Source organism: Choloepus didactylus, chromosome 5, assembly GCF_015220235.1.
Source record: "Choloepus didactylus isolate mChoDid1 chromosome 5, mChoDid1.pri, whole genome shotgun sequence".
NCBI lineage: Eukaryota > Metazoa > Chordata > Mammalia > Pilosa > Megalonychidae > Choloepus > Choloepus didactylus.
Window position 1 is genome coordinate 34,295,535 of NC_051311.1, and position 27,475 is coordinate 34,323,009.

The window sequence follows — 27,475 nt, forward strand, 5'->3', positions numbered from 1 at the left end:
GCCTGACCGTCCCATAGGGAGGAAACTGGTTCAACACCACACTTAAAAATAAGAGCTGACTCGTTTCTAATAATATTGCACTTCCTCACTGTCTCCACTCTGACCATCTGTATTCTGTGTTGGTACGCACTCCCTACTTTAAGTAAGTATGTCCCACTTTTCCTTTCCTATACAAATTAATCAATCTATCATTACTTATGCTAGCACTCATTTTTTACTCTAAAGCTTATCTCTATTATCTGCTCTTTCCTTTCCCCCTATTTCTTACAGAATGATTTCTGATCTTCTTGTAAGTCTGATCTTTTAAGTCCAGCCTTATTCTTTAAAAGCTTCTACTTCTTCATTATAATTTTTATAGGACACCACTGGCATTTAGGGCCTGAACATTTATATGTCAGGCTACATACTACTTCATTATTAAAATTTTTGTTTCTCTCTCCTATAGACTGAATTTTTAAAAAATGATGTATGTAAATTTTATTATCTATGAATTTCATTTAGGTTTGTAAAGGGGGCATTGAAATCTTTTGTTATAATGAAGGAGTATAGGCTCATTTAGGGTTGAGAATCATTTACTATTCCAACCCATACTTCTTTTGGTCTCCATTTCTTTTTCAAGCAAACAGAGTAACTGGTTCAAGTGTTGTCCTCTATGCATAGGCTGAGCTGGAACTAATAGCCAGGTCCTCTGTTCTCGGTTCTTGGCTCTGCCCGCCCAGTCTTGATTTATTTTAAGTACATGAAACAGCCACTATGGGGAGTGCCCTGCCATACAAAGCAAGGCTGTTCACAGATAACCTGAAGAAGGGAAATGGCATACTTGAAAATTGGATGGGAAATTGAAAGGCACTGGCAGTGTCTCAAGCAACAAAGTTGCTTCATGCTGGCCCCTGGGTGGTCAAGGGCTTCGTCCCTGCATTTTCCACTCAGTCCCCTCCATGCCAGCATTCACCTGGGCTCTGGGCACGTCTCTCTTCCTGCTGAAATCAACGCTATCTGCATTCCCATTTCCAGCCTGTACGATCTGTCCCTGCAGTTCAGGGGACTGCTTACTGTTTTCCAACTTGACTACTAACTAATCTGATGATTAAAGTACAAAAAGTGTTTAATTGTGTTGCCTTATTTTCATAGTGTTTCCTAAAAACCCAAAGGTATTAACCAATTCATAAGACCGTGTCAAACTGAAGTGACCCATGAATGAGTTTCTTCAAATTTTTATTGTTTTCCTACATCATCTTTATCCCTTATCTCTTCCAGCCATCATATACGACAAGGTCAGCAACAAAGAGAGGGAGAAATAAGTGGGAAGCATCAGATTAGCGTATACATGTAACAAAAGCAAGAATGACCTGACATGACTATTACTATAATTATTTAAAAAAGATCACCTCTGCCTTTTAAAAATTGCAAAGTAGCAAAATTATTTTTAAAATGCAGAAAATAAGATAACATACTTATGATTTAACAGGCTAAGTTTTGGTTGTGTTTACAATAATATATTTTAAGAAATAACACTTTATAAAACAGTTGAAGACCAATATCCCCCACCATCCCAATCCCCACCCTCTGTCTCCAGAAGTAAGCTGTAGCCTTAAGTTCATCTTTCCCTTCTACGCTTTTATACTTTACCTTCATAGGTAAGCATCAATAAACAATAACAATTTATTTTGTGTGACTTAAAATTTTACTTAGATGGTATCATACTGTATATATAAAGTTGACTGAAAAATGCAAAGGGATGTTTTTTGAGATTTACCTACAGTGACTCAAAAGATCCATTTCATTCATTTAATTGTTGCATAGTGGCTAAATTTCTGAATATATTACTATGTATTTACCCATTCCTCCATTTAAAACATTAAATTTTCTAGTTTTCTGTTATTACAAATAAATATTGCCATACATTCATTCTTATTTGTGCATATGAGATATTCTTTAGAGAATATGCAGGGAAAGAGAATTGCTGAGTGTAGTTCAACTTTACTGGATACTTCTAAAGTTGATTCAAGAGTGGTTGTACCAACTTATTCTACCACCAATAATATGTGTAGGTAGTCTTTCTCCAATGATGAAAACATTTTATACTCTAAATCTTTTAATCTGTTGTGCAACTCATTTTATTTATTTGTAATTTTCTGATTACCGGTTCAGTCGAGACTCTTCATAAGCTTATTGGCCATTCTGATTTCCTCATCTGGGACGTGTCCACTGATAGCCTTTCCTCTTTTACTATTAGAGTGTTTGTCTATTATTTATTGATTTCTAGAAATGTATATATTCTGGACACTAATTCTGTATCAATTATATGTGCAGGCTATATATTCATCTGGTTTGTGGTGTCTTTTCCCTCTTCTGTCACACAGAAAACTATTCATCTATTCCCTTTATAACGCGTACTTTTTTTTGTGATTTAAGAAATCCTTCCATACCCTGATGCCATAAATGTCTTTTATATTTTCTCCTAAATTTAAAAAGTTTTAGTCTCTAAACCAACTGTTTTGTTGTTTTGTTGTTGTTGCTGTTGTGTAAGGAAGGAAACAATTTTATATTTTTTCTATATGGATAAATAATTTCTATGTATTAAATAGCAGTTTTCCCCACTGATTTTTGTGATACCATGCCTCTTTTATTTCAATGTCTCTTACATAATTTGGTCTTTTAAGTAATTTGATCTTTCTTTTCTTGGTTTTTCTAAGTATTAAATGAAGACTGTAAATCCTACTTTATGTGGTAATAAGGATTAAATGAATTTTATGAGTATTGTTTATGATAGTGGCCTGGCACATAGTAAAAGCTGTTTAAATGTTAATTGTTGTTGCTGCTATTTCTGCTTTATCCATTGTTCCATTTAATCTACCCTCATACCACTGCAAGGTACAGTAATCAAATTTACTAAAGCCTTATATTAGCCTTGATATCTAGTTACACAGAAATGCTTCTTCTCCATTATTGTCTTGGTTAGTCTTGGTCTTTTATGCTTTCATATCATTTGTTTGTACTTTATTTGATTAATTTATGAATACATTCACAATTCATACCGTACATACATACATATACATACACATATATGCATGTACATATGAATATAATCTTCATCCTTCCCACCCTATTTCCACAAATGTTACCACACTGTCACCTGTTGGAGATATGTATCTTCCAGGCGTGTGTGTGTGTGTGTATCTTCCAGGTCTCTTTCTAGATATTTATATCAAAGTATAAGCATATATAAATATATACATTTCTTATATTATCCTTATTGTTCTGTGATTTGCTACTTTTTATTTTTAGGAGAAGCTAATCTATAGAGATGATTGGGATTTCAATTGGAAAAACTTGACTTTATCAAATATTTGACATAGAACTAATATAATTTTTAAAAAACTTGTTTTCCCATCCATGAATATCAGTTGATTTTTAGAATCCTTATCCATTTAAAACTAATGGATGTTGGGAAATTTAAAGCTAAGAAATTTAAAACTAAGAAAACTTTCCTAATACTGGCCTTTACATATTGGAATTATTTAATTGAAGTCTATTCATTTATTAATCACAATATTATTGAGTAACTATTTTGTACACAAAGAAATTTGAAGTAGTTGTCATCCTTGAGATTCTCATGGGCTGGTGAGCATGGCCGATATTTAAGCAAATAATTGACAATACAAAGCCATAAGTTATAACAGAAGAAAGTGCTTGCCAAATTAGCAATTTTATATTTAAACCTTTTCATTTAGGCATTTGAGGGACAACCAAGGATATTAAGCTGAAGTACATCTACCTCAAGATCTGTGGGTCTGCAGATACAAACCAGAGATGGAAGCAAATTGGAGGCATGAGGACCAGGCAGAACGGGCAGGCAATTGTATTCTCCATCACCTTCGTGATCACTATATTTCACGGCTACTGATAGGACTTGTGCGTGGGCGTGAGTTCCCATGGCTCTATCCCCACATCCCGTCAATGACCTTGTGGGGACAGCACTCCGCCATAGCACCAACTAAAGTCAGAGTCTCGTTTGTAGCTTCCGAACTGATTTTTCCTCCATGCAGTACTGATTAGACCACCAGAGGAGTAAAACCCATGCCCTTAAGCTCATTAGTGCAGCGCTCTAACAAGTCTAATTCAGTAAGGATAGGTTGCAGGCTATTTTTATTTACTTCTGACTCAGTACAATCTAACAAACTCTTGGTGCACAACGGAAAAAAAAATCACTGCAAACAAGAGCCTATCAATGGCCAATAATATCAGGGTAAGCAACCACCTGCCATATTTTAATGTTTATTGTTCTGTTGGAAGAATGATATTGGAAATAATGACCCGACGCTGCAATTAAGCGTTAAGGCAGATCCGTGCATTACAAATGCACAGTCAGGAAGTTTTTCCATGATTTAAAGGAGTCAAATCCTGCCTGTTATTCATGAGTATTCCTTTAGGTTTGCAGTGAAAGCAGGGAGTTTCTCAAAACACCTCTCTCAACTCGGTTGTATGTCCAGCTCAGCAGCATGCTGTTAGGGTGATCAGGAGGCCTTGGGAAAGGGTTTTTAATTTTTCATGAAATAAACAAACATCATTGAGACTCATTTGGGTCTCCCCAGAAGGGCCCCTGTCATAAAAGTCCTGATAGGATGGAAGGAATTTATGGGGAACTAAAAGAAATGCTAATGGATATATAAGACCTTCCAACTTGCCAATTTTCCCTTTCTTAATGATTTCATTCTCTATTGACATAAGGAACATTTTTTCTTAAGCCGCCGCTTTTCCTCCCCAAGCCTCATTACACTGTCTCAAGGCCCAGAAAACAGTATCTAATCAGTAAACTCTGCCCTCTGCTGTCCATACTTAAAAAGTGCATGATCCTATTTTCCCTTCAACCAATTTAACATTAGCATGCACATCAGACACCTGGATGGAAATTTAGCTACCAAGGAGATACTAGTTTGCTTAAAACTGTTGATTTTTCTGTTTTCAAGGTTTCAGATGTTTACACAAATTTTACTTTAGCTAGATTTTTTCCTTGCAATATATAGGGGAGTTCAGGAAAATAGGAAACTCCCTCTCTTTTCCCCAATAATCTGCTTTTCTTTAACAGGACTGAGATACCCTCCTACATTCTCATGTAAAGACAACCTAGACCATAGGTATGTGAAATCTTAGCATATATAAGGATACAAGCAGCACTTTTACACAATGTAACAAAATGTTTTCAGTGGAAACTATAAGAAACTATAGCATAGCTGGGAATTGCTTCAAGATAACAGTGGTAGGTAGGTTGTACCTGATGGGGTGTGTGTGTGCTTAATCTTAATCCATTCCTTTGGGTGTGAACCCATTGTAAATAGGACCTTTTGAAGATGTTAATTTTAGTTAAGATGTGGCCACCTGAATCAGGAAGGGTCTTAATTACTGGAGGCCTTATAGAGAAGGCCATAGGGAGGAAGTCATCAGGGAGGAGAAGAAGCTGGAAGTCAAGGAAACCCAGGAGAGAAAGGAGAAAAGAAGATGCCACCATGTGCATTGCCATGCGACAGAAAAGCCAAGGACCCAGGGATCACCAGCAGCCAGCCCCAGAACACCACAGTCTTCAGGGAGAAAGCATCACCTTACTGATGCCTCAATCTTGGGCTTCTCCAAGCCCCATTGTTCAAGGCAATGCATTTTGTGGTATTGGTGATCATAGCTGGGAAACTAAAACAAGTGGAAATGAAATAAATGCAGCAAGATTGGCCAAGTTTCGATAATTATGAAGCTGGGTAATGGATATAATGATTCATTACATAATTCCCTCTATTTTTATATGTTTGAAAATTTCCATAAATTTAGTTCCTCCCCATCCTAGTTTCATGAAGACTAAATAACTACAGCTGAAGGATAAGGATGTGACATTCAAATGTATGAAACAGGGAAGGGGCACAAACAGAGGTTTTGAAATCAGAAAGATCTGGGTTCTCCTCCTGCTTTTACCACTTGCTAACTTTGAGGACTTGGGCAGGTCACATCATCTCTCTTAGTCTTGGTCAGTTTCCATATTTGTAAAATGAGAATAATAAAGTCTACTACACAGGGCTGCTATGGAGATAAAATAAGATAATATATTAAAATGCCTGATCCACAAAAGGCAAATGCATCTTTCCTTTCTTCTTTTTCCATCAACCACCAGATAAATGTCAATGGTTAGTAAATAAAACTAGTATAACTAATTCACTTGTTATGGATCACCACTGCAAATCCAGCTGACAGCTCAGTTTGTTCTATTTCCCCCTTTCAAGCAGAAATTCATCATACCTTCAATGAACTTGTATCAGAAAAAATAACACGCATGCACATATATGATAAGCTAATATTTTATAATATACATATTATTTGTGGTTATTTTTTACATTAAAGCATTCTTTTTCAATATCACACATATCTCCAGTCTCCCTCATATCAGAAAAGGTGGTTTAAAGGCAATAGGATAGAATAACTGCCATTAACACCACAGTACTACCTATATGTAACACAGTTCTTCATCAATTTCCAGAGTCTGGTCCATGGATAATCTTCTTCATTAGGAGTAGTATGGGTGAAAACTACAAATACAGTCTCCTGTCTCCTCAATTAACCTAAATATTTGAAGAATGTTCTATGTAACTAATTATAACTTTCTGCTAAACTAAGGGTTAAACAAAAAACCATTCTTGTTTAAAATGGATTTAAGTGATGAAAACTGACTTGGTTATTTTCTTTAAGAATCTATCATGATCTCAATAATTGGTTATGTAATTCAGGAAAAATAAATCTTGAAGAAGTAGATGTAGAAGTTGGAGGAAAATCAGACATATATGTTAGATGCAAGCTATTTACTAGCATGTCATAAAACACCTAAAAATTTTCTAGGACATTTTCAGAAACTAATAGAAATTTTATAAATTAATAGATACAACTCAGCAGTCCTCTGAGGATTTAATGTATTTATTTGTACCATTTTATAACGGAGAAAACTGAAGCTTATAGAATTCATTCCATATAATTAATTTGTGATCGAGCCAGAATTCAAATCCAGATGGTCTGGCTAGCAAACTAGTTCTCCTCCTGCCATGTCACACTCGCGCCAGCCTTGTATGCACTATGAAAAGTACCACTGATGACTGACAGTGGGTCAGAGCAATCACATGATCCCTTGGTATGTGATTGGTGGATTTTTTTTTTGCTATCTTACATAAATTTCTGATATCTGCTTGGTTGAAGTTCTCTTGTAGCACCTAACATACATTGTATTTTAGAAAATCAGATTTTTTTAAAAGTCCTCCAAATAATTGGGCATTTGCAAAGTTAGGTTTCTTTTATAAAGAAAATGCCACTTCAAGGAGGAATAAAGTAAATGCAAAATCAGAGTTGATTAATTCATCCACCTCTATCAAACAGAGGAACATTTATTTATCATTAAATAACTAAAGTATTTTTAATGGAAAAAAAAATTAGTCAATGGTCTTGTGACAACCCAATTCTCAACCAGGTTTAAATTTTTGAAAAAAAAAAAAACTACACAGAATTCCAAATAAGTATAAAAATATAAAATATGGCCAAATATTTTCATAATTAATGTATGAACATTTCTAAAATGTGTACTTTTTTGTCAGATTCTATGGTCCAGATACTAATCCATAAAAAGTGACATAACGCATGAGGAAAACCTAAATAAGTGAGTACTTTTCATTGCATTTCTGTATTTATGGTTTTATATTTTTAAAAAACAATGATTGTGCATATTTTCAAGGTGGAATACAGAAATAATTGGGAATTTGATTTTAGGGGACTGTTCTAGTTTGCTAATGCTGCCAGAATGCAAAACACCAGAAATGGATTGGTTTTTATGAAAGGGGGTTTATTTGGTTACACAGTTACAGTCTTAAGGCCATAAAGTGTCCAAGGTAATGCATCAACAATCAGGTACCTTCACTGGAGGATGGCCAATGGCATCCGGAAAACCTGTTAGCTGGGAAGGCATGTAGCTGGTGTCTGCTCCAGAGTTCTCATTTCAAAATGGCTTTCTCCCAGGACTTTCCTCTCTAGGCTTCAGCTTCTCTCCAAAATTTCACTCTCAGTCGCTCTTGGGGTGTTTGTCCTCTCTTAGCTTCTCCAGAGCAAAAGTTGGCTTTCAAAGGCCATCTCCAAAATGTCTCTGTAAGCTGAAGCTCCTCTCTCAGTTCCAGTGCATTCTTCAAAATATCCCTCTTGGCTGTAGCTCCTCTTCAAACTGTCACTCTCAGTTGCACTGAGTTCCTTCTGGTTGTCAGCTCATTTATATGGCTCCAGTGATTTAATTTAGACCCACCCTAAATGGGTGGGCCAACACCTCCATGGAAATTATCCAATCAGAGTCATCACCCACAGTTTGGTGGGGCACATATCCATGGAAACATTCAAAGAATTACAATCTAATTAACACTGATAGGTCTGCCCACACAAGATTACATCAAAGATAATGGCATTTGGGGGGACATAATACATTCAAACTGGCACAGGGACTATCTCCTAGAAGCACCCCCTCCCCTTAACTATTTTACAGTCTAATTCTTTGACCCTAATACATGGACCATAGCATAGTGCCTTACTTACAGGGCAGATTGATAAGATGTTTAGAGTTGACATATTTCTTGACTGATCAATTTTCTGTCTCCTAAAAATTGTATGTGTGTTAGGCACGTGTGTATGTGTTTGTATAAATGCAGGGAAGATCAAAAATCCTTAGTTGTTATGCTATTGGTTAATTTCCAATTAAGAGATTGTAAGGTAATAGATTAACCCTCTGACAACATAATTTACTAAATTCCCAACTGTCAACATGCTAGTCTCAAAATGCCCCATTTTGATCAAGGAATTTCTCTACACAACATGGTTGATTTTGTTCTTTCATTTATTTAATGGTATCTTCCTTTTCCGCCTTTTTTTACTTCCCAAATCCTGTTCTAATCAGGAAATGCCAGATGTGGAAAAAGAGATTCCTTCTAGAATATTTTAAGAAAGTCTTAAGTATGTTTCTATTTCTTCCAGTTATGATTCACCCTATGCCTCAGTTTTGTATTAATCTTTATTTTTCAATTAGTGATGGCTCCCCCTTATTCAAATCATGGCAACCTAGCTAATCTTTGCTAAGCTTTGATACCAGTTTACTCAAATTCACAGGGGCACTTTTCTGCTTTTATATTACTTGTCTTGTATGTAGATCCCTACTTTTTAAAATGCCACTTTTTTCCTTGGATTCCATGGCGGACTCTCCTTATTTTCCTTTTCAGGCATATTCCCCTCTGCCTAACACCTTTAAACAGAGGTGTGTTATCCTGAGTTTTTTTCCAATCAAGCTGTCTTCTCTCATTAGCTATCCATTTTTCTTGGGTAATCTCCTCAACTCCTGTGGCTTCAAATATCGCCATCCTAGTAATGGCAGCAAAATATCAACACATCCAGCCCAATGTTTTTCAAAGCACAACAGGCTCAGTATGTCTAAAATTATTTCCTCTTTTCTCTCCCAACTTATTCTTCCTTCCATGAACACTTTTTTCCAACACATGCGTGCCAGTATCCCTCCCTGGAGGTTCTCTGGAGGTCTCCTTTCTCCTGGCCAACATCATCTTTTTCACACCTCATCCATCACTGAATTCTGTCAGTTCCACTGAACCTCTTAAAAATCTCTTACACTTTTCCCCCCTCCTTTCTAGCCCTCTTGCTGCTATTTGGAAAATGCTGAGATGGAAATGGAAATAGAAAATTCACCAGTTTCACACACAGCAGTAACCTCTATTTATATTTTGTATGATTTTTTCCAGTTGCTGTTCTACTTCATTGCTTTCATTAGGAGGCAATTGTAGCCATCTCAGCAAGGTCTCTTGGCCTTTAATCTCCCCAGACTTCTCCTCTCCCCAAACCAAGTCACCTCTAGTCCATTCTCCAGAAACAAAATGATTTTTCTAAAACCTAAAGAAGACCTTGTCATGTGTCTGCTTCAAATTTTTCAGTGACTTCCTGACTTCCCATCACTTTGAAATGATCATCTAGGGTCTGAACTTCATGTGAGACCCCCCATGACACCCTACCTATCTCCTTGGGCTTGTTTGCAATCACTTTGTTCCAGGTCCACCAAATTACTTGAATTCTTGAGCTGTCTTTTATGTCTCCGTGCTTTTAAAGGGACTGTTAATTCAGCCTGAAGTATCCTTTTCCTTCTTTGCATGGTTATCTTCTATTAATCCTTCAAGAATCAGCATAAACACTCAACTCTCCCAAGAAACTCTTTCTGACACCCTTGAGAATAAATTAAGTGTCTCTCCTTGCTCCATAAGGCTCTTTGCATACACTATCAGGTAATAATAAGAGAAGTTGATGCATTTGACTTGAAGGCAAGAACTGTTTTATTCATGGAGTTCCATATACTAAATCCCCAGTACTTGTAAAGAGATTAATATAGCCGTTTTGAACAAATACAGAATTAGCATTTCTTCCTATTATTTACCTAAAAAAACTTTCTTATCCTGATTCTCTAGACCCATGCTGTCCAATATGGTAGCCACTAGCTGCATGTGGCTATTTAAATTTAAATCAAATTAAATTAGATTTCAATTCAATTCAATGCAATTAAAAATCCAGTTCCTCAGTCACAGGAGCCATATGTCAAGTGCTCTTGGAATGTGCTATTGGACAGTCGTGCTCTAGACTCTTCATATGACATACTAAACTCCTCTACGTATTTCCATGCCTCTCTCTTGCTCACCAGACTGAGACTGTCAAGCATTTCTGCATCCCACAGCAGCAACCTTGCATTGGGTACATAGTGGAGGTTCTAGTTTGGAACTGTTATGTACCCCAGAAAATGCCATGTTCTTTTAATCCATCTTTGTGGGTGCAGACCTACTGGGGGTGGGACCTTTGGTTAGGTTGTTTCAATTGAGATGTGACCCACTCAATTCAAGGTGTGTCTTCATCCTTCACTGGAATCCCTCATGAAAGGATAAAAGGCAGAGAGACATTTGGAGAGAAAGCAGAGAAAGAAGAAACAACCTGGGAGAAATAACCCACAGAAGCTGAGAAAGAAAGCCATTGAAACCAAAACCCAGGAGAGAAGGACCAGCAGACATCGCCATGTGCCTTCCCATGTGACAGAGGAACCCTAGATACCATCGACCTTTCCTCAGAGAAGGTATCGTCCTCTTGATACCTTAATTTGGACATTTTCATGGCCTTAGAACTTTAAATTTGTAACCTAAGGAAACCTCATCAAAAAATCCAACCCATTTCTGGTATATTGCATTCTGGCAGCTTTAGCAAACTGAAACAGTTGGCATACAGTAAAGGTTTATTATATGAATAAACAAAACTTATCTTGTGCATTCTCCACTATGTATTATCTGTCCTGGTCATATTGATGTCTTCACCAACACACATGTGATGCTCATTTTCTTTGCTTCTACTCTTGCCTCTATGGATCCAAACTCTACCAACCTTTGAGGTGCAGGGCAAATGCACACTTTCTCTTTGAGCTCCTTAACGCCTCCTCCTTTCATAATGGCAATCTCTCATTTGAAGGTGTGTAGGTTTTACAGCCAAGCATCTCCTTCAGCTTGGTTGGTATTCTTCCACAGCACTGAGCACAAACATGTCAGCCTGGCTCTAGAGCTGACCAGCAGCAGGCTGTGTCCTGTAGGAACAAGTCCATTTATTTTACACTGTGATGTGATTACAAGGACACTGGGACAGAGCTATGACTGATATTTATTTCTGTAACGATGGAAATGCTAATGTGAGGCTTAGAAACAAGGGGGTGCTGCCAAAATTAAACATATGGATTTTGGGGGGATGCTGAAGCCCAGTTGGATGCTGACAGGGCTGCATAGTATAAAACACAATTTGGGGAGGCGGGGCAAGATGGCAGACTGGTGAGCTGTATGTTTTAGTTACTCCTCCAGGAAAGTAGGTAGAAAGCCAGGAACTGCGTGGACTGGACACCACTGAGCAATCTGACTTTGGGCATACTTCATACAACACTCATGAAAACGTCAAACTGCTGAGATCAGCGAAATCTGTAAGTTTTTGCGGCCAGGGGACCCATGCCCCTCCCTGCCAGGCTCAGTCCTGTGGGAGGAGGGGCTGTCAGTTCGGGAAGGAGAAGGGAGAACTGCAGTGGCAGCCCTTATCGGAAACTCATTCTGCTGATCCAAACTCCAACCATAGATAGACTGAGACCAGACATCAGAGAATCTGAGAGCAGCCAGCCCAGCAGAGAGGAGACAGGCATAGAAAAAAAACAACACGAAAAACTCCAAAATAAAAGCGGAGGATTTTTGGAGTTCTGGTGAACATAGAAAGGGGAAGGGCAGAGCTCAGGCCCGAGCTCAGGCCCTGAGGCGCATATGCAAATCCCAAAGAAAAGCTGATCTCTCTGCCCTGTGGACTTTTCCTTAATGGCCCTGGTTGCTTTGTCTCTTGCATTTCAATAACCCATTAGATCTCTGAGGAGGGCCCTTTTTTTTTTTTTTTTTTTTTAACCCTTTTTTCTTTTTCTAAAACAATTACTCTAAGAAGCCCAATACAGAAAGCTTCAAAGACTTGCAATTTGGGCAGGTCAAGTCAACAGCAGAACTAGGAGAGCTCTGAGACAAAATGCAATAATCCAGTGGCTGACAAAATTCACTAAACACCACGACTTCCCAAGAAAAGGGGGGTGTCCGCTCACAGCCATCATCCTGGTGGACAGGAAACACTCCTGCCCATCGCCAGCCCCATAGCCCAGAACTGCCCCAGACAACCCAGTGTGACGGAAGTGCTTCAAATAACAGGCACACACCACAAAACTGGGCGTGGACATTAGCCTTCCCTGCAATCTCAGCTGATTGTCCCAGAGTTGGGAAGGTGGAGCAGTGTGAATTAACAAAGCCCCATTCAGCCATCATTTCAGCAGACTGGGAGCCTCCCTACACAGCCCAGCAGCCCAGAACTGCCCTGGGGGGACGGCACTCACCTGTGACATAGCACAGTCATCCCTCAACAGAGGACCCAGGGTGCACGGCCTGGAAGAGGGGCCCACTTGCAAGTCTCAGGAGCCATACGCCAATACCAAGGACTTGTGAGTCACTGGCAGAGACAAACTGTGGTAGGACTGAATTGAAGGATTAGACTATTGCAGCAGCTTTAAAACTCTAGGATCATCAGGGAGATTTGATTGTTAGAGCCACCCCCCCCTCCCTGACTGCCCAGAAACACGCCCCATATACAGGGCAGGCAACACCAACTACACACGCAAGCTTGGTATACCAATTGGACCCCACAAGACTCACTCCCCCACTCACCAAAAAGGCTAAGCAGGGGAGAACTGGCTTGTGGAGAACAGGTGGCTCGTGGATGCCACCTGCTGGTTAGTTAGAGAAAGTGTACTCCACGAAGCTGTAGATCTGATAAATTAGAGATAAGGACTTCAATTGGTCTACAAATCCTAAAAGAACCCTATCAAGTTCAGCAAATGCCAAGAGGCCAAAAACAACAGAAAATTATAAAGCATATGAAAAAACCAGACGATATGGATAACCCAAGCCCAAGCACCCAAATCAAAAGACCAGAAGAGACACACCTAGAGCAGCTACTCAAAGAACTAAAGATGAACAATGAGACCATAGTATGGGAGACAAAGGAAATCAAGAAGACCCTAGAAGAGCATAAAGAAGACATTACAAGACTAAATAAAAAAATGGATGATCTTATGGAAATTAAAGAAACTGTTGACCAAATTAAAAAGATTCTGGACACTCATAGTACAAGACTAGAGGAAGTTGAACAATGAATCAGTGACCTCGAAGATGCCAGAATGGAAAATGAAAGCATAAAAGAAAGAATGGGGAAAAAATTGAAAAAATCTAAATGTACCTCAGGGATATGATAGATAATATGAAACGTCCAAATATAAGACTCATTGGTGTCCCAGAAGGGGAAGAAAAGGGTAAAGGTCTAGGAAGAGTATTCAAAGAAATTGTTGGGGAAAACTTCCCAAATCTTCTAAACAACATAAATACACAAATCATAAATGCTCAGTGAACCCCAAATAGAATAAATCCAAATAAACCCACTCTGAGACATGTACTGATCACACTGTCAAACACAGAAGAGAAGGAGCAAGTTCTGAAAGCAGCAAGAGAAAAGCAATTCACCACATACAAAGGAAACAGCATAAGACTAAGTAGTGACTACTCAGCAGCCACCATGGAGGCAAGAAGGCAGTGGCACGATATATTTAAAATTATGAGTGAGAAAAATTTCCAGCCAAGAATACTTTATCCAGCAAAGCTCTCCTTCAAATTTGAGGGAGAGCTTAAATTTTTCACAGACAAACAAATGCTGAGAGAATTTGCTAACAAGAGACCTGCCCTACTGGAGATACTCAAGGGAGCCCTACAGACAGAGAAACAAAGAAAGGACAGAGAGACTTGGAGAAAGGTTCAGTACTAAAGAGATTCGGTATGGGTACAATAAAGGATATTAATAGACAGAGGGGAAAAATATGACAAACATAAACCAAAGGATAAGATGGCTGATTCAAGAAATGCCTTCATGGTTATAACGTTGAATGTAAATGGATTAAACTCCCCAATTAAAAGATATAGATTCGCAGAATGGATCAAAAAAAATGAACCATCAATATGTTGCATACAAGAGACTCATGTTAGACACAGGGACACAAAGAAACTGAAAGTGAAAGGATGGAAAAAAATATTTCATGCAAGCTACAGCCAAAAGAAAGCAGGTGTAGCAATATTAATCTCAGATAAAATAGACTTCAAATGCAGGGATGTTTTGAGAGACAAAGAAGGCCACTACAAACTAATAAAAGGGGCAATTCAGCAAGAAGAAATAACAATCGTAAATGTCTATGCACCCAATCAAGGTGCCACAAAATACATGAGAGAAACACTGGCAAAACTAAAGGAAGCAATTGATGTTTCCACAATAATTGTGGGAGACTTCAACACAGCACTCTCTCCTATAGATAGATCAACCAGACAGAAGACCAATAAGGAAATTGAAAACCTAAACAATCTGATAAATGAATTAGATTTAACAGACATATACAGGACATTACATCCCAAATCACCAGGATACACATACTTTTCTAGTGCTCATGGAACTTTCTCCAGAATAGATCATATGCTGGGACATAAAACAAGCCTCAATAAATTTAAAAAGATTGAAATTATTCAAAGCACATTCTCTGACCACAATGAAATACAATTAGAAGTCAATAACCATCAGAGACTTAGAAAATTCACAAATACCTGGAGGTTAAACAACACACTCCTAAACAATCAGTGGGTTAAAGAAGAAATAGCAAGAGAAATTGCTAAATATATAGAGACGAATGAAAATGTGAACACAACATACCAAAACCTATGGGATGCAGCAAAAGCAGTGCTAAGGGGGAAATTTATAGCACTAAATGCATATATTAAAAAGGAAGAAAGAGCCAAAATCAAAGAACTAATGGATCAACTGAAGAAGCTAGAAAATGAACAGCAAACCTATCCTAAACCAAGTAGAAGAAAAGAAATAACAATGATTAAAGCAGAAATAAATGACATAGAGAACAAAAAAACAATAGAGAGGATAAATATCACGAAAAGTTGGTTCTTTGAGAAGATCAACAAGATTGACAAGCCCCTAGCTAGACTGACAAAATCAAAAAGAGAGAAGACCCATATAAACAAAATAATGAATGAAAAAGGTGACATAACTGCAGATCCTGAAGAAATTAAAAAAATTATAAGAGGATACTAAGAACAACTGTATGGCAACAAACTGGATAATGTAGAGGAAATGGACAATTTCCTGGAAACATATGAACAACCTAGACTGACCAGAGAAGAAATAGAAGACCTCAACCAACCCATCACAAGCAAAGAGATCCAATCAGTCATCAAAAATCTTCCCACAAATAAATGCCCAGGGCCAGATGGCTTCACAGGGGAATTCTACCAAACTTTCCAGAAAGAACTGACACCAATCTTACTCAAACTCTTTCAAAACATTGAAGAAAATGGAACACTACCTAACTCATTTTATGAAGCTAACATCAATCTAATACCAAAACCAGGCAAAGATGCTACAAAAAAGGAAAACTACCGGCCAATCTCCCTAATGAATATAGATGCAAAAATCCTCAACAAAATACTTGCAAATCGAATCCAAAGACACATTAAAAAAATCATACACCATGACCAAGTGGGGTTCATTCCAGGCATGCAAGGATGGTTCAACATAAGAAAATCAATCAATGTATTACAACACATTAACAAGTCAAAAGGGAAAAATCAATTGATCATCTCAATAGATGCTGAAAAAGCATTTGACAAAATCCAACATCCCTTTTTGATAAAAACACTTCAAAAGGTAGGAATTGAAGGAAACTTCCTCAAAATGATAAAGAGCATATATGAAAAACCCACAGCCAGCATAGTACTCAATGGTGAGAGACTGAAAGCCTTCCCTCTAAGATCAGGAACAAGACAAGGATGCCCGCTGTCACCACTGTTATTCAACATTGTGCTGGAAGTGCTAGCCAGGGCAATCCGGCAAGACAAAGAAATAAAAGGCATCCAAATTGGAAAAGAAGAAGTAAAACTGTCATTGTTTGCAGATGATATGATCTTATATCTAGAAAACCCTGAGAAATCGACGATACAGCTACTAGAGCTAATAAACAAATTTAGCAAAGTAGCGGGATACAAGGTTAATGCACATAAGTCAGTAATGTTTCTATATGCTAGAAATGAACAAACTGAAGAGACACTCAAGAAAAAGATACCATTTTCAATAGCAACTAAAAAAATCAAGTACCTAGGAATAAACTTAACCAAAGATGTAAAAGACCTATACAAAGAAAACTACATAACTCTACTAAAAGAAATAGAAGGGGACCTTAAAAGATGGAAAAATATTCCATGTTCATGGATAGGAAGACTAAATATCATTAAGATGTCAATTCTACCCAAACTCATCTACAGATTCAATGCAATCCCAATCAAAATTCCAACAACCTACTTTGCAGACTTGGAAAAGCTATTTATCAAATTTATTTGGAAAGGGAAGATGCCTCGAATTGCTAAAGACACTCTAAAAAAGAAAAACGAAGTGGGAGGACTTACACTCCCTGACTTTGAAGCTTATTATAAAGCCACAGTTGCCAAAACAGCATGGTACTGGCACAAAGATAGACATACAGATCAATGGAATCGAATTGAGAATTCCGAGATAGACCCTCAGATCTATGGCCGACTGATCTTTGATAAGGCCCCCAAAGTCACTGAACTGAGTCATAATGGTCTTTTCAACAAATGGGGCTGGGAGAGTTGGATATCCATATCCAAAAGAATGAAAGAGGACCCCTACCTCACCCCCTACACAAAAATTAACTCAAAATGGACCAAAGATCTCAATATAAAAGAAAGTACCATAAAACTCCTAGAAGATAATGTAGGAAAACATCTTCAAAACCTTTATTAGGCGGCCACTTCCTAGACTTTATACTCAAAGCACAAGCAACAAAAGAGGAAATAGATAAATGGGAACTCCTCAAGCTTAGAAGTTTCTGCACCTCAAAGGAATTTCTCAAAAAGGTAAAGAGGCAGCCAACTCAATGGGAAAAAATTTTTGGAAACCATGTATCTGACAAAAGACTGATATCTTGCATATATAAAGAAATCCTACAACTCAATGACAATAGTACAGTCGGCCCAATTATAAAATGGGCAAAAGATATGAAAAGACAGTTCTCTGAAGTGGAAATACAAATGGCCAAGAAACACATGAAAAAATGTTCAGCTTCACTAGCTATTAGAGAGATGCAAATTAAGACCACAATGAGATACCATCTAACACCGGTTAGAATGGCTGCCATTAAACAAACAGGAAACTACAAATGCTGGAGGGGATGTGGAGAAATTGGAACTCTTATTCATTGTTGGTGGGACTGTATAATGGTTCAGCCACTCTGGAAGTCAGTCTGGCAGTTCCTTAGAAAACTAGATATAGAGTTACCATTCGACCCAGCGATTGCACTTCTCGGTATATACCCGGAAGATCGGAAAGCAGTGACACGAACAGATATCTGCATGCCAATGTTCATAGCAGCATTATTCACAATTGCCAAGAGATGGAAACAACCCAAATGTCCTTCAACAGATGAGTGGATAAATAAAATGTGGTATATACACGATGGAATACTACGCGGCAGTAAGAAGGAACGATCTCGTGAAACATATGACAACATGGATGAACCTTGAAGACATAATGCTGAGCGAAATAAGCCAGGCACAGAAAGAGAAATATTATATGCTACCACTAATATGAACTTTGAAAAATGTAAAACAAATGGGTTATAATGTAGAATGTAGGGGAACTAGCAATAGAGAGCAATTAAGGAAGGGGGAACAATAATCCAAGAAGAACAGATAAGCTATTTAACGTTCTGGGGATGCCCAGGAATGACTATGGTCTGTTAATTTCTGATGGATATCGTAGGATCAAGTTCACAGAAATGTTGCTATATTAGGTAACTTTCTTGGGGTAAAGTAGGAACATGTTGGAAGTTAAGCAGTTATCTTAGGTTAGTTGTCTTTTTCTTACTCCCTTGTTATGGTCTCTTTGAAATGTTCTTTTATTGTATGTTTGTTTTCTTTTTAACTTTTTTTTCATACAGTTGATTTAAAAAAGAAGGGAAAGTTAAAAAAAAAAAAAAAAGAAAAACAAGGGAAAAAAAAAGATGTAGTGCCCCCTTGAGGAGCCTGTGGAGAATGCAGGGGTATTCGCCTACCCCACCTCCATGGTTGCTAACATGACCACAGACATAGGGGACTGGTGGTTTGATGGGTTGAGCCCTCTACCACAGGTTTTACCCTTGGGAAGACGGTTGCTGCAAAGGAGAGGCTAGGCCTCCCTACGGTTGTGCCTAAGAGCCTCCTCCCGAATGCCTCTTTGTTGCTCAGATGTGGCCCTGTCTCTCTAGCTAAGCCAACTTGAAAGGTGAAATCACTGCCCTACCCCTACGTGGGATCAGACACCCAGGGGAGTGAATCTCCCTGGCAACATGGAATATGACTCCCGGGGAGGAATGTAGACCTGGCATCGTGGGACGGAGAACATCTTCTTGACCAAAAGGGGGATGTGAAAGGAAATGAAATAAGCTTCAGTGGCAGAGAGATTCCAAAAGGAGCCGAGAGGTCACTCTGGTGGGCACTCTTATGCACACTTTAGACAACCCTTTTTAGGTTCTAAAGAATTGGGGTAGCTGGTGGTGGATACCTGAAACTATCAAACTACAACCCAGAACCCATGAATCTCGAAGACAGTTGTATAAAAATGTAGCTTATGAGGGGTGACAATGGGATTGGGAAAGCCATAAGGACCACACTCCACTTTGTCTAGTTTATGGATGGATGAGTAGAAAAATAGGGGAAGGAAACAAACAGACAAAGGTACCCAGTGTTCTTTTTTACTTCAATTGCTCTTTTTCACTCTAATTATTATTCTTGTTATTTTTGTGTGTGTGCTAATGAAGGTGTCAGGGATTGATTTGGGTGATGAATGTACCACTATGTAATGGTACTGTAAACAATGAAAAGTATGATTTGTTTTGTATGACTGCGTGGTATGTGAATATATCTCAATAAAATGAAGATTAAAAAAAAAAAAACACAATTTGCCACATAAGCAACAAAAGAATAAATAGATAAATGGGACCTCATCAAAATTAGAAACTTTTGCATTTCAAAGGACTTTATCATGAAAGTAAAACAACCACCTACACAATGAGAGAAAATATTTGGAAACCACATATCCAATAAAGGATTAATATCCAGAATATATAAAGAACTCCTTTAACTTAACAACAAAAAGATAAACAACCTGTTTAAAAATGGGCAAAATATGTGAACATACACGTCTCCAAAGAAGATAGACAAATGGCCAGAAAGCACATGAAAAGATGCTGTACATCATTAGCCATCAGGGAAATGCAAATCAAAACCACAAGGAGATGCCATTTCACACCCATTAGAATGGCTGCTATTTAAAAAATGGAAAATGAGTGTTGGAGAGGATGCAGAGAAATAGGAACACTCATTCATTACTGGTGGGAATGTAAAATGATGCAGCTGCTATGGAAGACAGTTTGGCAGTTCTCAGAAAGCCAAGTATAGAACTACCATATCACCTGGTAATCCCACTACTAGGTATATACCCAAAAGGATTGAGCAGGGACTTGAACAGATATTTGCACACCGAAGTTCATAGTAGCATTATTCACAATTGTAAAAGATGGAAGCAACCCAAGTGTTCCAATCAACTGATAAATGGACAAATAAAATGTGACACACACACACACACACACACACACACACACACACACCACACACACACAGTGGAATATTATTCAGCTGTAAAAAGAAATGAAGTTCCAATACATGTGACAACATGGATGAACCTTGAAGACATCATGTGGGGTGAAATAAGCCAGAGACAAAAGGACAAATACTGTTTGATCTTACTGTTTTGAAACAATTAGAATAAGCAAACTCATAGAATCAGAATCTAGAATATAGGTTACCAGGGGACGGTATGGTGATAGGGAATGGGAAGTTAAGGCTTAAAATGTACAGGGTTCTGATTTGGAATGATGGATATGTTTTGGTAATGGATGGTCGTGATGGTAGCACAATATGGTGAACACAATTAACAGCACTGAAATATATATATATCTTAATAGAATTAGGGGAAATGTTAGATTGTACACATGGTAACAGAATAAAAATTTTTAAAAATCCATGGAACTATACTCACAAACAGTGAACCCTAAGTTAAACCATGGACTATAGTTAAGAGTACAATTATAAAAATGTGATTTTATCAATTGTAACAAACGTTCCACAATAATACAAGGTGTTGGTGGTGGGGTGGAACATGAGAATCTTGTATTTTATGCATGACTGTTGTGTAAACCCATAACTTCTCTAATTAAAAAACAAAAACAAATACAAAAACATGGTTTGTCTTCTCAAGCAGTCATGCAGTCAGGGCAGCGGACCTAAGCCTCCTGGGTTCTTGACACTCCTGGGCAGAACTCGGCATGATTCAGGGCCTCAGCCCCTCTGATGACCGTGGGAGCAGCAGGGCTCCTGGTTCTCTGAGGGGTTCTGAGGGTGGGGTTGGAACAGGTAGGCTAATTTACGCTATTGGCCTCGTCTTAATTTGTGCTCTTTCTTATCATGCCCTGAGAATTAATTTACTTACAAATACTGTTGCTAAGAGGGTAACAGGGCCAAGGGCATAAAAATTACTTGGTTAGCAACATAAATTGGGGCTCTGCCCTGTGGTTCCCAGGTCAGTGAGGAGAGGGGAAAAGGCCAAGAGGAGCCCCATTTTACTACTGATGATGTTTTCCTTGAGACTTTCCTGTTTTTTCTTACTCAGGGCATATAATGAGAATGGTATTCTAGGAACTCAGATTGCATTTTTATTCATTCTGTAGAGTTACCATTGATGGGAGGCAACCCTCCCCCCTTTTTCCAATGCCCCTGAAAGCCTTTCTCCTTTCTTCTATTCTAATTTATTTTTATCTCATTGGAGTTTGTTGCTAACTTGCAGTGAGTCTGCCTCATAGCTGCTGTTCACGATAAGTAGCTATGATTGAAGACAAAATGGTAAGAATGACAAGAGTGATTGTGTCATAATAGAGCTATGGGAATTCAAATGCAGGAGCAATTACATCCTTTTTGGGGGCAACACGGAAATGAGATTTTCTTTATGAAACTGGTGGCATAAGAACAGGAACTGAAAAGATTGTTAGATTTTGATGGGAAGATATGTAAGAAATTGGCCATCAAGGGAATGAGGGGTATATGTTCTGGAGAACCATTTTGTTCTGATGAAACCGTCAATATCCAGCCAGTCTATCTCCATCTATGTGGATGGGTCCATGATGCAGGCCTGGCCAATCATGGCAACTCAAACCTGACAACAGTGACTGATTTCCAGTTTCTGGGACATGTGACCAATGCTAGATCAGTCAAACACCCTGAATGAGATTTTATATGCATATATTTAAAAAGAGGATGTAATTACCACATAAGCCTGGATAGAGCAGCAACAATCTTTTTCACCTGACAGATGGAAATTAACGCAGAGGAAAGCAAAGCTGTGTGCTGGGGAGACAGAACTCTGAGAACATCAATCAAGTACCTTGCTCCAGGTAGGACTGAAGTCACACTATCCCTGGTCTTTAGATATTGTTTCATGCTAATCACTTTGGAATGTGTTTCTATCCTTGCAACTGAAAGAGAACTGACCACCAGTACAAAACCAATGGTAACGATATCAGCAAAGAGCAAATGCCAAGAGGCGGGAAGGTATGGGACTTATGCCAACAGGAAACTTTATTCTATCCAACTTGTTGATGGATAAGGTCTATTTGGATCTTATCCAAGTGAGGCCAAGAGAGATCAGGGAAAGCCTAGCTAAGTCTGTTTGCCTTCATAGTGCTTTTAACATATACATAACTTAAATTTGCTATTTTAATCAGTTTTAAACATACAATTCAGTGGCATTAACTACAGTTACTATGTTGTGCTAGCACCATCCATCACCAAATACTTGTCATCGTTCCAGAAACTCTGTACCCATTAAACAGTAAGTCCCTGTTCTCCTCTTCCCCCAACCACTGATAATCTCTAATCAATTCTCTGCCTCTATAAATCTGCTTATTCTAGATATTCCACATAAATGGAATCATGTGTCTGGCTTATTTCACTTAGCATAATGTTTTCAAGGTTCACCCATGTTGTATGCATCAAAACTTCATTTCTTTTTGTGATTGAATTATATTCCATTGTGTGCATATACCATATTTTAAAAATCCATTTATCTGTTGATGGACACTTGGGTTGTTGCCACCTTTTGACTATTGTGACTAATGCTGCTATGAACACTGGTATGCAAGTTATCTCTGAGTCCCTATTTTCACAGAGCTCTTTAACGAAGCCAAATGGGAACATTTTTGCTTCATTATTTAAAGATACTTTATAATTGCCTTTTTAGCTCTGCGTTAATATACCCTTGTGAAAATAATATCTTAAATGGCAAATCTCTCTGTATCTTAAAGTTGTTGCCTTGTGTTAATGACAGAAATAAAACAAAAATCCGATTTCTCCAAAATTGAACTCAAGTGTAAACTGAATCCAATTTATTCCCATTTTTTCAGACCATGATTCCCCACTCCAGTTCATGGCCTTGTCTCTTCATTGGATTATTAAAACTCTTGAGCCTTTTTCTTCTTAAACGAAGTACCTCTTTTTTGGACTTCTATTTTCTGTCATGATTTTCATTGCTCTTGGACACTGGCTCTGTATTCAGTCCCTGGAGGTGTCCTTAAATTAGTTGGCTTATTATTCCTGACCTGACTTTCCATCACTGTCTCCTTTATTAGTATTTTACATTTACTTCCTTCCCTTATGACATAAGAACCAAAACTGCAAATTTTGGCAGCTCCCCAGTAAACTAGCATCCAAGGGCTGATTCGGCATCAGCTGTTGGTTCCTTTACTTTCTGGGCCACCAGTTTTTACCCAAGGGCCACTCCAAGCTTTCTGGACTTCTTCCGAATGCACATGTGTTTTGATTCCTCTTTGGCCTGTAGATAACTGTCACTCCACTTTTCTGTTGATTCTCTCTACATTTTCACAGCACTCATTCTTCTAACTCAGGAGTCTACAAACCACTGCTCTGGGGTTGAATCTGGCCCAATGCCTGCTTTCGAAATTAAAGTTTTACTGGAACACAACCATGCCCACTCATGTACATGCGGTTTATGGCTGCTTTTGTGCTACAAACATAGAGTTTAGTAACTGCAACAGAAACCATATGGCCTGGAAAGCCAAAAATATTTACTAGCTGGTTCTTCCCAAAAAAGATTTGTCAAACCTTGGACTAGACCAGCCATCTGGAAGTCAGTTTTAGCTATATCACTACTACTTTTACTAGTAGTTTCCTAATTCATAAAGCAGAGAGGTGTACAGATTTTAGAAATAACCAAAAGAAATGTATGGCTTTCACCAATTCACATAACTGTTCCACATACTCACAAACCATAATTTGTTATATTGTTCTGTTGCAAGCATTAGGGGTTCCAAAATGAATTTTTTATTTTTAAACAGCTCATGACCTAGAAGGAATGCTGGTTGTGTAAAGGAATAATCACAGTGCATTTTCTTTTTGTATAGAAGCGTACTTACAGCTTAATAATATATTACTGATATATTACTTATGATAGTTGATACATGACATGTTGCCCTAGGAACATAGAGGAGAAGGCCACTGATTCTTCCTATCCCCACTTTCAAATCTGACTTCACAGAGTATGGGACACTTGTGCTGGGGCTTGAAGGATGATTAGGCATTTTTAGAAATGGAATGGAGCAAAGTGATAGTAGGAAACCATGTGTACAACGGTATGAAGGCAAAAGAAAAACATGGGCTGCTAGAGGGAAGGCTGAGTAGCTGGTGCAATCACGGTGCAGGGTGCACAGAAAGATTGCAGAAGAAAAGCCTGAGTCTGTAAAGCGCCTGCCACATGCCAGGCCATAAGGGCAAAATGTCAGGCCCGACCTCAGGTAGATATGGGCCATTCTGGAAAGCTAACGTGTGGCAGCAGAAAGTCCCTGGAAGTGTCCACTTAGTCCCTTGACAAATTGTACAAAAAAAGCAGCAAAGACAATGCTGCTTTTAATGGCTTGTGACATTTTACATTTCTTCCTTTCCCAGCTAAACCCCCACCATTTATTGTTCATCCCCAAGCACAAATTTTATCTGCCGCCAAGGAAGTAACTAGAAACCCCGAGAGAGAGGTAGCTGTTGCTTTTTGAAAGGACATATCTTAAAAATAACCTCATTTATTTTAAATTGGACACAGCAGGAAATGAGGTGTCTGGAAAGGAAATAATGAATAATGGAAAAATGCCAGCGACATCGTGGGTGCCCTTTGAGAAGGCAGTGCATGCTTTCTCACTTCTTCCTCTTCATTTTTGGCCTGGGAAATTTATCATTTATATCCTTGTTTCCCATCTTTGAATGTGTGTTAGGCGAACTAATGGATACATAGCATGATAAGCGGAGGTTGGCAGCACAAATTCTGAATTATGACCATCCAGCAGGCACAGAGCTGGATCCTGGAGACACCTGGGGCAGGGTACAGCCACTGCCCTCCAGAAGCTCAGAATCTAATGGAAAAAAAAGAAAGAAGAAACAGACAATTTCCACCACAGTGTGATAAGCTCTTCCACGGTGGTATACACACACAGGCTTTCCAGGGGCATGTCAGCATGACATCAAACCCAGATTAGGTTATGATGGCAGCTTTCAGGAGGAGGGCGCCACAAAATGAGGTTCATTCCATAAAAGTTTGCACCAAAATGGTAGAGTCTAAACTGTAACTCAGAATGCAAGGGGAGAGGGGAAAGTCTTGTTCAACAAATATTCATAGCCATGTATTTTCGGTTTTCACAAACTGTCAGAGGAACTCTAGTCAAGGGCTGGCGATTGCTAGCATGGGGACAAAAATAACATGTAGCCAGATCCAGAGAGAGAGAGAGAGGCAGGGAAGGCACTAGTGGGGAGAAGGTAAAGAGTCTCCCTACAATTCCAACAACCTCTCCTCACCATTGTTTCTCACCTAAGTTCTCCTGTGCTTCAACACTTGATCAAGCCTAAAATTAGGAGTGCTAATTGACGCCACCCCAGCCACTCCTCAGAAAATGAGTTTGGACTAGGCAGGCTGGGGCTGACTTTCTGTGACCCTCCACCCACCCATGAAAATTGTGGCAATGATACACCTTTCTCCTACCTTCCCCTGTCCCAGAGCCCATGTCCCACTCCTTAGAGGAAGTGGGAGAAATAATGAAGTTAACAACTTGGCCTGTGGAGGATGCCAACAGTGGTTTTAAGCATTAATATGATGTTATTTGGATACCTTCCGAGAACCTGTTTCCAGATACCTTCGTGTTGTGTCAACAAAGAATAGACGCAGGTTTCTGTTTGCAGTCTGACAGCTGTCTACTTTTATTTTAATTCATTTTCTAAATTCCTCATTGCTCATGTCTGCAATCTGTTTTGGGCAGGGAAAAAGAAATAAGAAATGTGTACAAAGCCGTGCTTCCTCTGCCAAGAGTGACCCTGCCAGAGGCTTCCTTACCAGTGTTCAGAACAATAGGATGATAGGAACAGGTGTGTATGTACCAGGGTTTCACTGTCAGGCAATTAGCTCACCTTGGTTCCTAGACTAGCAGCCGGCATTTTAGAATAAAATGGATCAGAATTCTTTACACAATGAAATAGGCATCTACAAATGAGAGAATGGTTTAGACACCTCTGTGTTCGGAAACTTTCACTGGTGTCCTCTGGAGTCCTGAGACGCTACCCAACTTTGTGACAATCCCCTTTCCTGTTTAATTCATCCAACTGTGATGTATTTCTACTAGATTGTAAATCTGCCAAAGCATAATACACAAATACTTTATCGTAATCATTTTGGTTGTTCTAATTATTTGTATCAAAATCAGTTTCTTGTCTTCTTTCCCCAGTTGCATTCCCCAAAGGATCTGGAAAGTCTTCAAGAACAGAAAGCAACAATAAAACAGCAATAATGATTGAATAGTTCACCCACCACACAGAGATAGGAGTCAAATTTAGTGAAAACTGGATCATTCATTAAAATTCCACAAAAACAGGCAGTAACCTCCCACAATGGCTTTAAATAACCTTTGAGAACAATGGGAGTCAGATAACCTGACTTTTTAACCTGGATGTGATGAAAAGTATCCAAAATAGACTGTGGAAGAAGTGAAGATTTACTTTCTCTGCTGAAATGGGGAGCAAGCTATCTGTCCCCAAAATACTATCATTCCCACAAATTGACACAAATAAGTGAGAAATCTCACCATAAATAAATCTCCTTAATATGCTAATATTCTTTGTGAGAGTTTGATTTAAAGTCAATAAGAAGACCTTTAAGAATTCAATGTTTTCCAAACTTTGGGCCATGAATCCTTTTGACAAAGTAGAGATTTAAAGAGGACAGCTCAGAAAATGCTGCTGCACAGTTTCTCCTAAGCTCTCCGTGTTAGCAGGCACCCAGTCCTATTTTTGAAAGAACTGTAAAGCTGACAGTTAAATATATACACACATTACTGATGTTAAAAGAATGAGATTAAGTTCCTCATAATTGTATTTTCAAGCAAATTTTTTTTTTATTCTCCTAGTCAAAAGATTTTATGTGAACTCTATGAATGTGAGAGTTGGCCAGCTCTGGAGCCATGGAGACTAGGAAAAATGCCAGGAGCTGCTGATTATTCAGAACAGTCAGATGTGTTCGTCTTTTCAATGTTGAACTAGAGGAGTGTCATGAAAAGAAATACGAG

At 38.5% G+C, this 27,475-nt stretch overlaps 1 protein-coding gene and 1 long non-coding RNA gene across 5 annotated transcripts in view; one reads left to right on the forward strand and one right to left on the reverse strand.

Annotated features, from left to right (window-relative positions):
* DPP6 (dipeptidyl peptidase like 6) overlaps window positions 1–27,475 on the reverse strand; it is a 1,366,335-nt gene that overhangs the window by 923,415 nt on the left and 415,445 nt on the right. The gene's annotated exons all lie outside the window — the stretch shown is intronic.
* LOC119533884 lies at window positions 91–26,967 on the forward strand. The gene is made up of 3 exons (XR_005216924.1): window positions 91–142; window positions 22,177–22,258; window positions 26,639–26,967. It is a non-coding gene; the product is annotated as an uncharacterized LOC119533884 (long non-coding RNA).